The sequence below is a fragment of the Strigops habroptila genome, chromosome 10 (assembly GCF_004027225.2).
Source record: "Strigops habroptila isolate Jane chromosome 10, bStrHab1.2.pri, whole genome shotgun sequence".
In the NCBI taxonomy this organism is placed as follows: Eukaryota; Metazoa; Chordata; class Aves; order Psittaciformes; family Psittacidae; genus Strigops; species Strigops habroptila.
This window is the reverse complement of record NC_046359.1, coordinates 5,878,616-5,894,784: the sequence shown is the minus strand read 5'-3', so window position 1 is coordinate 5,894,784 and position 16,169 is coordinate 5,878,616. Positions and strand designations below refer to the sequence as shown.

Here is a 16,169-nt window from a genome sequence, read left to right as displayed (position 1 = left end):
GTTCTTTCATCCATCCCACATTCCAGCCTCTTGCATTCATCTCAGATGTCTTCCAGAAACCTTCCCAGGAGAAACAGCTGCCTTATGCTTATGAGAGGAAATACTGAAAGCTCCTGATGTTTTAAGTCTGGGGGATTGATGCAATTTCTCCCCTTTGGCAACATAAACAGTGTTTAACTCATCTCTTGCCACAGTCAGGGACTGAGGAACTACCCTAAAATTTTTTAGTTGTGCAAGTAAAGGATGGTACCTTGTGCTCTTAAAAGTTGACAGCTCTTTGGTATTAAATCATGTAGCTTAACAGGATTTGAAAAGCTATGTTGAGAAAAAGATGGAAGTGATGTGATATTGGCACATGGGCTCAGATTTTCAAACCTAAGGTACCTAAAGCTTCTTCATCTAAAGGTGCCTCTTTAGTGGGTTTTTGAAGTGTCCACTAGTAGTTAGGAAAGTAGATAAATAATTTTGCAAATCTTTTTGCCCCTTTGAGAACCTAAATAGCTATAAAAATAGTAAGTGTGGGGCTTTCTCTCCTACAATGGCTGAAGTTCTTACTATAATGCCTTTGGAAGGGACAGTAGAAAATTAGTCTGGTGTAGGGAGGGCTCCTAGTGATTACTCACAGACAGAAGCAGCAGCCTTACAGGAGTCTGGCAGAGAGGCTGAAATCTGAGCGTCCACACGCATGGATATGTTCACGCACGTACGGATGTAAACAAGCAACTTCTGAGTTGGATTTGCAGCAGATTAATGTTAATTGTTAAATAAAGTGTTGGGTAGGTATTCTGAGTCATACACATATTCTCCCATTCCCGTAAAAGTATGGTTCAGCTTGTGTTAATACTTGCAGTCCTGTAAATCCAAGGTAGCTCCCTCAAGGCAGTGGCTTTAGGATAGATTTTACCAGAGTGTAAAGGGGAACAGGAACCTAAATAAGGGTTGTTAAGACATGGAAGAGAAACTAATTGGTGTGATGTATGCAGTAATTTTGCCAGATAAACAGAAGAGGTAGAAATTACACTCATACTCTTCAGAAGAAGAAAGAGCAATCCTTCAGAAAAGTAGAAGCCAAAATTTCTGTAGCTAAATGGATATGAAGTACTTTTTCTTCTATTAATTTCTTCCAGCTTGCTTGCTTCATGCATTTGACAGCATTTTGTGGATAGCTGTTTGCTCTATCCCCTGGCATATCATTTAATCAGTTTTCAGTTTTGAGCCTAGGTTGCTGCTGTTAAGTATTTGCAGGAGTGCCAGCTGTATGCTTGGCACTGCCTAAGCACTTGAGGATGGCAGCTTGGACAAGTGGTAAGACAAAAAGAAATAATACTACTTTGCACAGCTTAAAAATCAATGTATTTTCATAAGCAGCATGTTGCAAGTGGATCTGCAGGTTCAGATAAAGCAGGACTCGGGGGGAAATTTGAGTGGAAGAGGTGCTATGGGACAAAAGACAAGAAAACTAAAAACCTGGCAGGCAGGGAGGAAAGGGGGGAAGAAGTGAAGATAAAGCTTACCAAGGGGAAGATAAATTAAAAGGACCCAGAATTACACTGAGCTTGGAAGGTGCTGACATGATTTTGGAGGGATGCCAACAGTGAAGCTAAGAAAGGGATGGGGGGAGAGGAAGGAAAAGAGGTGCTCAAACTTCCAGGCAAGAAACACATGTTTATTTGGCAGCACTTTGATTTGTATGCCTTTGTGCACACAGGAAGCCAGGAAGGAGGAATTGAGGGTTTGGTAATCAAAATGGGATATATGTGAGAGACGGAGCAAAGGATTGCAGTGTAAGGATGGAGATGAAAGGGGGATTTTGAAGATGCTGAAGAGATAAGTGTCATGACTTGGAGATGGTTTGGATGTGGCTAAGGGGGAACGAACCAAACAACCCCTAAATGTGGGCCAGAGTGATAAAAAGAGGAGTGGTGGTCTCAACAGCACTAGAAAAGTTCTGTGAGGAAAGGTGAATCTGTTTCGGCCATAATCCATCAAAAATGACAAAGAATACAGATTTTCTTGGATAGCTAATCATACTTAAAGAATGATTTTTTTTTTCATTGAAATAATACAGTGTTAACTCCCAGCAACTGAAACAGTTGCCAGCTAATTTAAACCACTCTTACACAGATCTGTTAAAAGGTCTCATGTTTCATGACATAGCTCTGTTGAAGTGGGTGTTAGTTCTTGGATTATATAGGTCTTTCAGATAACTGTGGGGTAGGAAAAATACATGTATTGTTAAGGGAAAGCGTAATTGGAAGATACCAGAAGTTGGCAAGGAAATATAAGGCAACATAAAAGTACATTAAGTAGGTAGTGTGTATGTGAATATGCCTGTACTCCCTCTTTGGGTAGCTAGATTTCATGATAGCCATCTCTCTTGAATTCCTTGGATGCCAACTTTCTCTCTTGCCTTTTTTTTTTATTAGCACAAATAAATGCAGTGTCAACCTGTAACTGATCAAATATTAGCAATACGGGCTAGTATTGCTCTTGATGCCTTACCGGACTACAGTTCAGGAAAAAGCTGTTTCTCAGCCACTTTTGATATTGATTCCATAATGTTCCATCCCTGGCAGTGTTCAAGGTCAGGTTGGACAGGGCCTTGGGAAAGTGTACCTGCCCATGGCAGAGGGTTGTAACTAGATGATCTTTCTAACTCAACGTCCTTTCCAACCCAAACCAGTCTATGATTCTGTGATTCTATGATAGCTACATGGAGCTGTTCCAAGAATCTTTACGGTAACAAGAAAGTTACCAGTTTTAGTGTACACAACTGAAAGTCATGGCTGTTTCTTTTGGGACTGACAATAAAGTTTGTTTCTCTGGCAACTGTCAGGTCCAGGGCACCCATGAGAAGTCATCTCCTAATGAACCGTTATGGACTACCCAAGTGGGAGAGCCTGAGAGTTGTTTGATAGACACACATCAATACTGTGGCACCATCGTGACATGGCTGGTAGACAGCATCGAAACTAGGATATTATCGTGGCATTCACAAAACTAAAAAATCGGTGAATTATGCTTTTCTCTCCATCTCTGTGCCTCTTTTTTTGCTGTCCTCTGCTCCCGAAGTGGGATGGTGCTACTGATGCTACCCTGCCTCTTCCTTCAGGGAGGTGAGGGCAGCCCCCACTCCTGCGGGAGATGGGAGCAGCCTCACTTCCCTTCAATTCTTCTGTCCAGGGGTACCCCCTTTGTTCCCAGTAAAATGCTGGAGCACACCTGCATCAGAGGGGTCAGTGGCACAGATCCTGAGGAGCTGCAAGGGGATGAAAGAGGAAGCTCCAGAACCATTTTCCATTTCAGGCCCCATGTAGAGTGAAGCCCCCCTGGGTACATGCCTGGGCTCCTAGGAAAAGCAGTTTATGTAAGAAGCAGATTATTAATAAGAGATTCCTGCTGCCAGTGGGATACTTGTAGAAACCGGTCTTCTGTGTGACAGTACAGATCTAAATTCGTAAGGAATGTTGTGCCTCTTCTCTTATTTCAACATACAGATGAACCTACTGCTTCTTTTCAATGTCTGGTGCAAAAGAAAGGCTGTAGTGCAGTTGAGTTAAAAATGCTAGGATGTATTTATAAACCTAATGCTTCATCCAGCTGGGAGCTGGAGCAATTCCTGTAGCTCCTTGTTAGCTACTCAAGGACAGTTGTGGCTGGTCTGTGATAAGAGAAGATTATTCATGCAATCTGTCTGGAATACAGATTACATCCTTCATTTTTAAACTATTAGAGGAAGGACGTGCACATGGGAGGTGGAAGGAATCGTAAATGTAGAAGTTTTAGGAAAGTCAAACCACCACCTACCCCCCCCTCGGTAAATGTTTCCCTGTGCAACATCAAGGCCACTTTCCATCATTTATCAGCAGTCCTGACTAACCTGGGAAATCCCACTTGACTGAAGGTTAGCAAATGTGACATCCATCAATAAGAAGGGCCAGAAGGAAGATCTGGGGAACTATAGACCTGTCAGCCTGACCTCGGTGCCATGGGAGGTTACAGAGCAGATCATCTTGAGTGCTTTCATGCGGCGCGTACAGGACAAGCAGGTGATCGGGCCCAGTCAGCAGGGCTTTGTGAAAGGCAGGTCTTGCTTGACTAACCTGATCTTCTTCTGTGACAAGGTGGCCCACTTAGTAGATAAGGGCAAGACTGTGGATTTTGTCTATCTAGACTTTAGAAAAGCCTTAGATACCATTTCCCACAGCATTCTCCTGGAGAAAATGGCTGCTCACGGCTTGGATGGACATAATCTTTGCTGGGCATAAAACTGGCTGGATGGCCAGCCCCAAGGAGTGGTGTTGAATGGAGTTAACTCCAGTTGTTGGCTGCTCACAAGTGGTGTCCCCCAGGGTTCAGTAGTGGGGCAGTTCTGTTTAATGTTTGTTTATCAGCAGTCTGGATGAGGGGATCGAGTGTACCCTCAGTAAGTTTGCTGATGACACCAAGCTGGGTGGGAGCATTGATCTGCTGAAGGATAGGGAGACTCTGCAGAGGGATCTGGACAGGCTGGATCAATGTGTTTGAGCTTCAGCAAGGCTCAGTGTCAGGTCCCGCACTTGAACCACAACAACCCCATGCAATGCTACAGGCTGGGGGAAGAGTGGCTGGAAAGCTGCCCAGCGGAAAAGGACCTGGAGGTGCTGACTGACGGAGCTGAACATGAGCCAGTTTGTGCCCAGGTGGCCAAGAAGGCCAAGAGCATCCTGGCCTGTATCAGAAATAGCGTGACCAGCAGGGCCAGGGCAGTGATCATCCCCCTGTACTCAGCACCGGTGAGGCTGCACCTCAAATCCTGTGTTCAGTTCTGGGCCCCCCACTATGAGAAAGACATTGAGGTGCTGGAGCATGTCCTGAGAAGGACAATGAAGCCAGTGAACAGTCTGGAGAATAAGGAACGGTTGAGGGAACTGGGGTTGTTTAGTCTGGAGAAGAGAAGGTTCAGGGGGGACCTTATCGCTCTCTACAACTACCTGAAAGGAGGTTGTAGTGAGGTGGGTGTTGGTCTCTTCTCCCAAGTAACAAGTGGTAGGACAAGAGGTAACAGCCTCAAGTTGCGCCAGGGAATGTTCAGATTGGATATTAGGAAAAATTTCTTCACCGAAGGATTTGTCACCATTCCTGGAGATATTTAAAAGACATGTAGATGCAGCAGTTAGGGACATGGTTTAGTTGTGGACTTAGCAGTACTAGGTTAATGGCTGGACTCAGTTTTCATAAAGGTCTTTTTCAACCTAAATGGTTCTATGATCAGGAGTTTTGCTTTCCTTAACATTACGATGTACTATCATCATCTTACAGCAGTCATTATTATTATGGAAGAAAACTGAGCCGGAAATTCCCCATTTTTAAGCTGAGCATTGTTTGCTAATCAGGATATTATATTTCATTTAAGGAAGTCACAGTCTAATTTCCTGCTAAGCAATTTATTATACTGGGGTGGGGAGGGAGCTGTGACTGCTGCTGCTGCTATTGTTGTTTTAAAGTGTTTGTCTGCATTAGCTATAGATAAAATTTGACGTTGCCTGTTTCATATGTATGTAATGATTAGGGAAAAGGCACTTTAGAAGGTTTTGATGACTTTCCTTCTGCACCGAACTGTGCTGTTGCACCCCTTGCTGCTGCCTCCTGGGACACTGTGCAGGATTTGTGACCATCAAAAACCAGAGGGCAAGTAAAAGTGGCAGCTGTGGAGAAGCACCAGTAGCAAAGGTCTTCCTTATCCCTTTAGCCCCAGGTTGGAAGTTCCTCCGATTGTGATAGCTGAAATCCCTTGTAGTAATTAATCTCAACATAAGCTTTCTCTAGGATATAATTGGGTCACTTGCAGGGGGTTTAGCTATCTGTCTGCTATGAAATCTTCCTTGAAATGTATAAATGTGTCAAGAACGTCAAAATCTTGTGGGGAAGGGCTAGATGAGGATTTGTGTGTACATGTAGCCCTGCATACATAGACTGCCTGCTGGCAGAGGGGTGGTTTGTGCGTACTAAGTCAGATTGACTTCTTTCCACTTTGACAGTAACAGGAATACAGGAACATGCTAGGGTAGCCAGAATAAATTGAAACTAGGTTACTTTATGCTTGCTGCTGAGAAATGCAGAACAAGAGCATCTGCATTCATATAACATTTCTTCGCTTGATCATTCAACACAGGAGGCATGAAGGAGTGCAGCTTTACTCTCGCTAGAAAAAAAACAACCCTATCCCACATCTCCTGGTTTAGAAACAGTGCTCTATGGCAGTATTGCTTCTGCTTGGCTGGAGCAATAGCTATCATCTTGTTTCCTTCCAGTTTTAGTGTTGCTCACCTAAATATAGCTTTGCTTATCACAGTCATCTAATCCTTTACAAGAACAAGGCTGGTGCTTTTTTTAAGGGAAGTAATTATCTAAAGCCATTCTATTTCAGAGCTCAAACCATCCAACTCATTGATTTCTTTTGTTGCTGCAACCTGGAAGGGTTGACTTGTCAAATCACTTCCAAACATTGTGTTTGGGGATATTTGGGAACCAGAGCTTAATTTGCACCTGCAGTGTCCAGGACTAGAGCTGAATGATCCAGTCACGTCTTAACCACTACCTCTATCTCTAGGGTACCTATCTCTATCTTTAGGTGTCACAATGCAGCCTGTGCTCTACTTTGATTGCTTCCATGGTTCAGCTCTATATTGTCCTTTTGTTGCAGTGACTCAGCTGTCAGCATGGTTCTAGAGCACAGATTTTAATGCCAGAGAACCAGTGGTGTCACCTGCACAGTAAAGTGCCAGGGATTTCAGCATGGAGCCCATTCAACCTGTTATGTTTGCTCAGTGCTGGGGATCCCAGATGCAGTCTGGTGTAGAGAGTTCATCTTTATCTGTCCTTTAAGTTATGGAGGGACAGTTGTGAAACCATAAATAGCTTGACTTCAGCACTTTGATTGAATTGGTTAGTAAAGTCTGAAGTGGACAAAGTTAAAGAGGAAGGCTAGGGGGAAGGCAGCACGTTCATCATCCTCCAGGGAGAATCCATCAAGAAATAACATTTAGGATGCCTGAGCAATAGTGGCTGCCTTGGCCAGCTCTGTGTCGTTTCTGTGTTTACACAAATGGATGCACACCCTTGGTCTTTGATACAATGGCATTTGTGATGCTTGTTTGGCTCTTTTACTCACGTGTCAGTCCTTCCAGGTATAACACATACTTCTGTGGAGCACAGTAACATCACTGTGCCAGCTGAGATCTCTGAGCATTTGTCCTCCTCTGCTAAAGCAAACATGCTCTTTGTTCTGATGAGATGCTATTACTCATTCACATCAGCCCTCTTGCAGTACTGCATCCCTCAGGCTGGGGTCCTAGGAGAGCAAAGGAAGAAGGATGGCTTCAGCAGAGGTTATGGCTCATTTCAAATTGGCTTCTGAATGTCCAGGTGTTATGTCAGCAGAAATGTAACCTGTTGGTATCCATGTCTGCCACTGTGGATCCCGTTGCTCAGGATGTTCCTGAATATTTTGTGCATGTTTACTATAAAAGCAAGAGATGCTTTAAAAAACCAGAAATATGACTTGCTTGTGTGATTTGTACAGTGAAGTAAGTGAACGTAAGCACTAATGAGCAAAGTGTGAAGCATGGTTTGGAAAGCGTGCAAATCCAATGAAAAGTATGTTGGATTTCAGGTGAGACAAAGAGGAGCAAGCACAGATGTGAGAGGGCGTTTTCCCTCCAGCCAATATTGTTACTGTGCTTGGTGAAAAGGAGGACCTGCTCTGAAATGCTGAAGCAGCCCAGACCCAACTGCATTAATTCCAAGTTCAAAGACTATCACAAACCAATCCAGGGTTGGGGGTGTTTGGTTTTATTTTTTGTGATCCACCTGCATGTCAGGGGTAAATCTTTCTTGCATTCTTAAAAGTTGCTCCTTCTCTCACTGACGATGCCATGGAGAAGCAGAAGGCTGTGCTGGGGTTCACTGAACTGGAACAGCATATTGATATAAACAGACCTGGGACCTGCTGAAAGAGATGACTGCTTGGCAGTAACACCACCTTGAGTTCAGACAGGATGTACATCTGTGCCTCATTGATAATGTAATAACCTTCATTACATTCTTGGCTGAGAGCACCTGTGCACAGCCCGAGATGTCAGCCCAGGGCACCCGTTTTGATTGAGGTGACATTAACAGCTCTCATTAAAACTCTAGCAGTGCCCAATAGCACTGCTATACTAAAGCGTCTGTCAGCATTTCTATTACAGAGCTCTATTTTCAGGAGTTAATAACGTGGCCATAAAAGTTTGCCTACCTCTGAGCTGAGCCTTGAATACAAAGTATCAGACTGAGGTTTCTTCAAAGCAACATAACTACTACAGGTATGAATTTCGCTTTTTTTCTGAGGCTATCTTATGCTTTGTTAACAGTGCACTGGCATTTATCTGGCAATCACAAGATGCCAAAAAAGTCATGTGTCTTCCTAGGCTGGAATGAGAGAACTGGAAATACCTGAAAAGTCTTGAGAGTCCACTGGAGGAGGCATCCTCTATTTGCCCTTAGAGGAACCAAAGTAGGCTATCAGCCTTTAAAATTGGGCATTGTTCTAAAATGTAGTAATATGATTATCTTACTTGTAATAAAACTTCAGCTTATTTGCTTGAATTGCATATATAGGCTGTATAGTAGTTTCATCTGTCTGGATAATAATTGTCTCAGTAGTAATTAAGGAATAATTATTTCAGATAAAATATTCCTGGTTAACTTTCTGCAGGTAGACATGTTTATTTCAAAGAAAGAATATTATCTCCATACTAAGTTTTCATACTTTGGACAGTGCGTTCAAATAATTTCCAAAATTTGGGCCTTCTGATATTGGAATATACATTTTTCTACTGAGCTATTCCCGAATCGTGTTCAATTCAAAGATATTTGCCAGCGGGGACAGGCCCTACAAGACGCTTAGATTCATTTAAACATGTAAAGCTAATGCATAAATACAGACCCTGAAAATGTCATCATTCTCATGCTTAACTCTACTGGCAAGTAACATTAATGTGTTTGAAGGGTTTAAATCACAATATTTAATTATACAATTCCTTACAGACACAAAATGACCCGCTAAATCTGTGGGACCGCAAGACTGAAAAATACATGTCAGCAGAGAAGAATGTGGATAAACAGCAATTATGACACAGATCTGACAAGTAAAAAATCCAGCTGAGCTCTAGAAATTTATATTTTGGCATCTGGGTCTTTGCCAACACCAATGTTTCATACTTGACACCTTACATGGACACTGTGTACTTTTGAGGATATTCTTAGACAATTATGTGCATCTTGGCGAGCCAATGTCCCCCTTAGGGAAAGGAGGGGGTGGGAGAGAGAGAGGAGAGAGCAAATAATGGGAACATTAATGATGCCTCTTATTAGTCATAAATTCTAGAATCACATAAAAATTTAAATTAAAAGGGGTTTATGGAGACCATCTAGTCCCAATGGTCTGCTGAAGCAGGGCTAACTTCAAAGGTAGGTCAGGTCCTGCTGATTTTGCTAACTCCCTGGGTGCCCCTTCCAGTGCTGAACCGCTCCCGCTGTGAAGAATTTTGTCCTTGTGTCTAACCAGAATTTCTGTTTTGCAATTTGTGACCGTTGGCTCTTGTCCTGTTGTCACGCATCACTGAGAAAAGTTTGCCTCTGTCTTCTCTACGCCTCTGCTTTTGGTAGATGAAGACTGGTTATGTGGCCCTTTGGCCTGCTTTTCTTCAGCGTAAGCAATCAGTTTGGCCTCTGCTGCATTCCTCTCTTAATTTATCGGTATTTCTCTTGTGCTGGGTTGCCAAGTTGGCCACAGTGCTTTGGACATGGTTTCAGGTGCTGGAGAAAAGAAAGGAACTTTTCCCTAGACCTTACCTTGCTCATGCAACCTGGTATACAGCTAGTATCCAACACAGTAAGGATGCATCACTGCCCACGTTCAACTTGATGTCTAACAGGAGCCCCCAGTGCTTTTCTGCAAGGCTGCTAACTAGCTGGTCAGGTCAGGCTGTATCAGTGCTGCCTTTGGTCTCTCAGTGTATTGGTGGGTGATTTTGTAGTTCTGGGGTTTGTTGGTTTGGGGTTTGTTGGTTGTTTGGGGTTTTTTTTTGGGGGGGGGGGGGAAGTTGGTTTTTTTAAAATGAAAATTTCCAAGATTTTCACATACTTTTATTGAAGAAGCAATGGAGACATGAGGATAGACAGGAAAATGAGTTCACGTAGTCTATAGAATTAATGCAATCAATGGAAGAAGGTAACCTCACCTGTAAATCATATTTGTTGTCTGTATAACTGTTTAACACATAGGTATTAAGTTTCATTATCCATAAAATTCATCTTTTATACTGATGAGTAAAACAAGCTAAGCATCCTTTCCATGTACATTACCTAAAGCACAGCACAGGGGTGTGCTAATTAAGCATTCCTCCAAATACTTCAGCCAGGTAGGAGAATAAATGTTATGACCACCATATAGGGGATAGGAAAAGTGAGACACAATGGTTCAGCTTTTTCCAGAGGTCCATGCAACAAGATCTGAGCCAAAAGGAAAGCGCTCCAATCCTCCTCCTTGGTAATTTAACCCTCTCAGTCACCTAAGCTATGCTATATGCATATTTTAAATCTAGTACCACCTTTCCACTTTTAGTAAAAATTAGTTGAAGGAAGTTTGAAGAATGCGCGAGTGTTTTGCATATTTAAGTTATGAGTTAACCAAATGGTTCCTATTTCTGCCTTAAAAAGAGGACAGGATATACCTATAAATTGCCAGAAAATCAAAAAATATTTTCCATTTCCACAAATGAAAGTAGGATTCGGCTCTCAGTGTTAGAATGATTACAATTTACAGGAACAAAAAACTCAAAAGTATATTAAAAAAACTCAGCAGTAAAATGTGCAGTAAATCTAAAGTTAAAGGACTGAGAGAAAGTGACTGTGATTTGAGGAATACGGTTCTCAGAATGAAAAGACATATCCTTACATCTTCACTTTCTGGAGGAATTGATCTAAATAATGCCTTTGTGATCAGACCTCCTCAGAGCAAGTAGACTGTGCTCAGCGTACTGAGTGTTTTACGTTAATCCACATGGAGTCTACCAGCCAAACCAGAGAGGTGGGGAAGCAGAGCAGTTGCTTGGCACTTCAGTGCAGCTGAACTCAGCCAACAAGCTGTTCATGATGGCAGCAGATGTTCCTGCCTTTGCCTTATGCCAAAGTTTGCTGTATGGACTTAGTTCGTGGGCCATTCCTCCCAGCTGCAAATTCCAGTGCAGGCAAAAGCTTTTCAAATTAGAAAAATTGGATGCTGGGGCTCAAGACCTGGCACTAGTCAGTGTTTTCAAAAAGGCAAATGATAGAATAACAGTAATCTGCAACGTAACAATGTGGATATTGGAATTGCTTTGTTTTCCAGTCTTCAGCCCTGTGCTGTTCTCTTTTGTTTCAGTGCATAAACACTGAGGGGTTTGTGGCTGAACCACATTAAAATTTGCACTTCACAAAGTCCATGTTTCCTTTGATGTAGGCCATGAATGTTTGGAGACAGGGTTCCTCAAGGCCGTGATCCAGCCCAGTGGAACAAATGCTAGCATGGATTTCCACAAGCAAATAACAATATAAGAGGTTTTATTTATACTTTTATCCAGAGAAACCCTGGTTTTGCTAATGAAGGGCTTCACAAATAGCCAATTTAAGACTAAGGCTAGCTCTGATGCAGAGGAGACTATCTCAACAAGGAAACGTGCCTCAGTGAGTGAGATACAAGTGCAAACTCTTTCCTTCTGGAAGCTCTGCATCCCCTCTGAGCCTCTGAGAAGTGAGCGTGTCTGGAAGCCATACGGTGAGCATGCATGCAGCCTGCTCCTGCCTTCGGTGGGGAGCACGGCTCCGCTGGCTGCCGCTGGGCCCCACCCGGGAAGACGTGACTTGGGCTGCGGGGCTGAAGCCTGTGCTTCGGAGGGAATGGGGCTTCAAAAATCACAGTCTTAAGTAAAAACATCATAATTCCTTTTTAACCTGGGGATTTTGAGGTTTTTTGTTGCGGGTTTGTTTTCTTTTTTTTTTACTTAGAAAATATTAACTGGGTGGTACATTGCTCCTAATTTTAGACGAACTAGGTAATTTTTTTTAATTATTCAAGTAATCTTACCATAATAAATACATTCATTTTTCTATTATTAAGCATGGAAAGTCAATTAAGTGGCTAGTTTTATAAAGCTGATTTTTTAATATATTAGAGGAAGAGAAATTGACCCATCTTCAACTTTATATTCCTTTTTGTGTGACTTTTATTACCAGTTATTAGTAATCTGTCTGTTTTGCTTTTGGGGGGGGGAATAAATCAGAAAGTATTATGCAACATTTCAGAAATTCTGAACATTTTTTCACAAAACCTTTTTCTTGCATTTTTTTTGAGGCATGCTGACTAGTCCTATACAGGAGAAAGGCAGAAAGCACACACAGATCTTGTAGAAGTATGATCTCAGTATTTCTATATTTATTACTGGAAGGGCATTTTAAAATATTTAATACTTTTCAGTTCTCATAACCGAGAATTTTGGAGTCACTGACTTTTATTAAAGCTAGATAGAAACCTAGGAGTGGTTATACTGCTGAACAGGATTTCAGTGCCTTTGGAGCTCCATCGCTGATTTTCAAAACTCAAGCAGTTAGCATTTAAATCAATTTTGAAAACAGGACTTGGGTTGCAAGACCATACAACTGCTTCTGAAACGTGTTGCCTTTCAACTACACTACAACAGAATCACAACATCTGGTTAGAACACGGTTAAAGTGTACAACCTAATGGCAGAGCTTAACATTTTGTTTGTTTCTTAAGAGGATATATTGCAAATCCCATAGTTTTTCTTTAAAATTGGTTAGTTTTATAAGCCTTAATTTTTCCGCATGTTTACTGACAGCTTGATGGAATCTTAAGTTAGCCTCGGGAATCAATTCCTCTGTTTATACACCATGCTAAGAGTGATTTGATTATCCCTGTGGTTGAAAAAAAAATAGCCTGCATCTGTCCTGAATTGAAAACAGATCTGCATTAAAAGGCATTACATCAGTATTGCTGATATGCTAGAAATGAGTCAGTTGGGAAGTACATTTTCAAATAAAATATGATGGAATTACAAGCAATTAACTTCTTCCTTGGAGTAACAGAGACATATGAGATAGATGTTCTGTTCTTTAAAAATACTTCACACTGTTACTTGGAGGGAGAGTAAGATAGGATTAATGTTCTTAACGAGAGGACTACACAGGTAGCAAGGAAATATGTGCTGCACAGCATCAGGAACTGTTCGCTTCAGGCTCACCCAAGTAAGTGGTAGATGTTCGGTCAGTAAGTGGCTTCCTCTTTCAACTGAAGATATGGCCTACCATCTCTAATTATGCTGGTGCCTTGTTAGCCTTGTATCAAGCTCTAAAATGTGTTTTAGATTTGTTCTCACTGTGCAAGAGACTGCAGCTCTGTAGAGCAAGCACATATTTGTAAGTCATGAAGTGCAGTTCTTAGATTGATCTGTCTTTGGTACAAACAGAAAAATTACTCACATCATGAGCATTTTTACCTCTCTGAGGTAACAAGGAGAACACAGTAGTCAGTACTGCTTCTTGGTAACCATCAAAATGTATTTTAAAAATCCGCTAACAAGATAGATTTTTCATAGCCCTTTCTCGTTTTAAGCATATTTGTGATGGACCTAGATTATTTTCATGAAAGGAAACGTCCTTTAATTTTATTTATTTTTTAATAAACCTTTAATTTTAGCAAATTAAAATGCAGTATGTCAGTATCTGAAAAATTTAAAACTATATTAAGCATACTATAATTATTATCTAAGTCCTTTGGCTTTTCTACTTCATTTATTTTGCTTCTCAGCAGTTTGACGTATTTAAGGACAAGCTTATGCCAGAGGTGACTGAGCAAAGCACAAAGCATTTTGTCTTAGCGAGTCATTCACTTTGAAGCTGCCCTTGACTGTTTCATCTTTTTTAAAAAGTTAATGAAGAAAGTTACACTGCTTAGCTATTTTAGTCCATTGTTTTGGCGTTTGCATGTAAAATGAAGCCTCTTCTTGGCATGTGAGACAACACTGACAAAAATAAGAATTGAATTATCTAGATATATGTTGAGCTCAAAAAGCAGTTAGCACGAAGAGAGATGGGACAATCACTTTGTTGATTGCTTTTGGACTGTCTGCTTGGGTCAGGACAAGACTGTGGGAGGCAATAAGCCTATTTTTTAAGGAAATGAGGCTGTGAAACAAAGATTGACTCCCTGCAGGAGGTATGAGTTACATTCAGTGACTAAAACCACGTGAGGGACAGAGAGCCAAATAGCTGACAAAAGTGGAAAAAGGATTTTTGTTGATTCATTATAAAAGAAATAATGAAAGCTAAAAAGATTTTGGAAAGCTGGGATAAGAGTCACTGGGAAGCTTTCTTCCTTTCTTTATTTCAGAGCTGTCGGAAAAGTGGGAGCAGAATCTGATCTAGTCAGCTACCACTTTCTTTTTTCTAAGTCCATTGATCATAAATATTGTGATGGTGCTAAGAGAATTTATTTTACATGAGATTCTCATAACTGAAGTAACGATGTATTTGCCAGGAGGTGATGTGTTCTTTGGAGGATCCAAAATTTTGTTGCATTTTGAGAACCTGCCAGCATCCCTTACATGTTGTCAGATTTCCGTGTATGCCAAAAATGACTGCAGAGTGCCATGGGACCATCTTTGCCTTATGATTAGCCAGATTTATAATTTTATTTTTTTGGTGGCTTATTTGTCTTCACCTAACACTCAAGAACCAAAAAAGTTGATTGGTAGAATTAGCAGATCACCAATAGCTCAAGCCATTTGAGTTTGAGAATCAGTTAAAGTAGATTAGTGGGTAACTCTTCCAGCTCTGAATATCCGATTACTCCAGATCAAAAGGAATGGGAAGTTATCTTTTGATGGTTGTTTTCATCTTGTCCTTGAATTCATTTTTGATCAAAGTTAAGTACAGATCTCTTGGCTTTCACTCACTGGCACTGCTGCTGACAATCTCATTATGGCAGAGGAGCGCAAAGGACAGAGAGATAGTGCTTGTCTTGGGGGTGAGATAGGGACATGCTGGATAAGTCTTTTTGCATTACTTATGTAAAAGGAAGAAAACTCTTACTTGAATGTTTTACCACTGCACAAGCTGAGTTTTTAAAGAAAATCTACTTCACCATTATTATTAATTTAGGCTTATGTGTATGCTGTTACCGAAGAAACATGACAACATTTGTGAGAAAAAAAACAACCCCTACTTTCTCTACATTTATTTTGTTTTCTCTCTACAGTTAACTTGTGTGTGTGTGTGTGTGTGTGTGTGTGTGTGTGTGTAAGGTTATCTGGTATCCACAGAATCTGACTTAAAATATTTGCAAAATCCCTGAAATTTCACAAGTTACTCCTGGCCTGCAAGCTTTGCAGATTGTCATCAGGCATTAGTCATCTCTATTCTGTAACTAGAGAGCAGCAAAAATAGTCAGCAGACACAAATAAGCAGAAGTGTAAGTATTATTTTACTAAATCATTCAGGTACAAATTATTGACATGAAATATGTTCTTCATTTAGAGGCCAAACAGAGGTGCCGTATAGATTAGTGGAAAACAATGCAGTGATGTGGCTGCTGTGCCATCACGTGAACCACTGTTATGGGTATCTGTAAGATCAGGGAAGGGTACTGTCTCCTTTGCTCCTCCCTGAGAAATCTACATTTGTCATCTATTAGATTAGATAATTAAGCTTTTGTGTGGAAAAACACATCAACTTTTACAGAATTTTTAATCAATAGCTGTGAGCTGGCTCCACTGGCTGTGCCCAGGATGTAGAGGTGAGCAGCCTATTGCAGACCCTGGTAAATCTGCCATGGATGCTACCAGCTGATGTGCTCAGTGTTACACCACGTACTCAAGTGACACTTATTTCCTGTTTGAACCTAACTAGAGCACAATCTTGCAAGATATGGTATTAAGCATAACTGTAATCAAATAAATAGTTGAGTTGAGATGAACCACATTTTTATTCTTGAATACATGTGTAATTGTCCTGTTGAAGTGACACCACAGCACTTTCCAGCGTCTTGTCAGAACAAGATATTATTTTATTACTTGGCAAAATGAAGTAAT

At 41.2% G+C, this 16,169-nt stretch overlaps 1 protein-coding gene across 1 annotated transcript in view; it reads left to right on the top strand.

The window, feature by feature from the left end:
- The window catches only part of LOC115613663 (SAM and SH3 domain-containing protein 1-like), a 546,052-nt gene that overhangs the window by 374,225 nt on the left and 155,658 nt on the right, over positions 1 to 16,169 (top strand).